The sequence below is a fragment of the Abrus precatorius genome, unplaced genomic scaffold (assembly GCF_003935025.1).
Source record: "Abrus precatorius isolate BTA unplaced genomic scaffold, Abrus_2018 Scaffold3, whole genome shotgun sequence".
Classification (NCBI taxonomy): domain Eukaryota; kingdom Viridiplantae; phylum Streptophyta; class Magnoliopsida; order Fabales; family Fabaceae; genus Abrus; species Abrus precatorius.
In genome coordinates, this window is record NW_020874373.1 from 21,049,856 (window position 1) to 21,050,465 (window position 610).

Sequence of the window (610 nt, forward strand, 5' to 3'; positions counted from 1 at the left end):
TCCTAATCTGCATATTTCTAATTTTCTGCAGTTGTGTGATACTATAAGGATGAATGGAGTAAGTGAAGATGATATAAGACTGAGGCTATTTCCATTTTCTTTAAGAGACAAAGCCAAATGTTGGTTACCAGCACAGCCTTAGGGAAGTATCACCACATGGACTGAACTTGTGAATAAATTTCTAACAAAATATTTTCCTCCCTCAAAAGCTGCTAAGCTGAGAGGAGAAATAACATCGTTTGTGCAGCAGGAAGGAGAATCACTTTATGAAGCATGGGAAAGATATAAAGAGTTGCTGAGAAGATGTCCACATCATTGTATTCCAGAATGGATGCAGTTGAAAACTTTTTATAATGGAATGAATGTAGTAACTAGAACTATGATTGATGCAGCTGCAGAAGGATCTTTGAGCATGAAATCCTTGGAAGAAGCCCAAAGAATCATTGAGATGATGGCTTCATCCATGTATCATAATTCCAACTTGAGGAATACAAGAAGAGGCAATGAATACAAAGCAAAGATGATGGAAACTTTTCTTGCACAGAATCAGCTGCAGAACCAATTATTTTCTAATCAAATAGCAGCTTTGACTCAGCAGATTAATAATTTG

The 610-nt window shown here is 36.4% G+C and overlaps 1 non-coding gene across 1 annotated transcript; it reads right to left on the minus strand.

Moving 5' to 3' along the window:
* Positions 1-214: 214 nt before the first annotated feature.
* Positions 215-321, minus strand: LOC113863998. Its single transcript, XR_003504608.1, has one exon. It is a non-coding gene; the product is annotated as a small nucleolar RNA R71 (small nucleolar RNA).
* Positions 322-610: the final 289 nt, after the last annotated feature.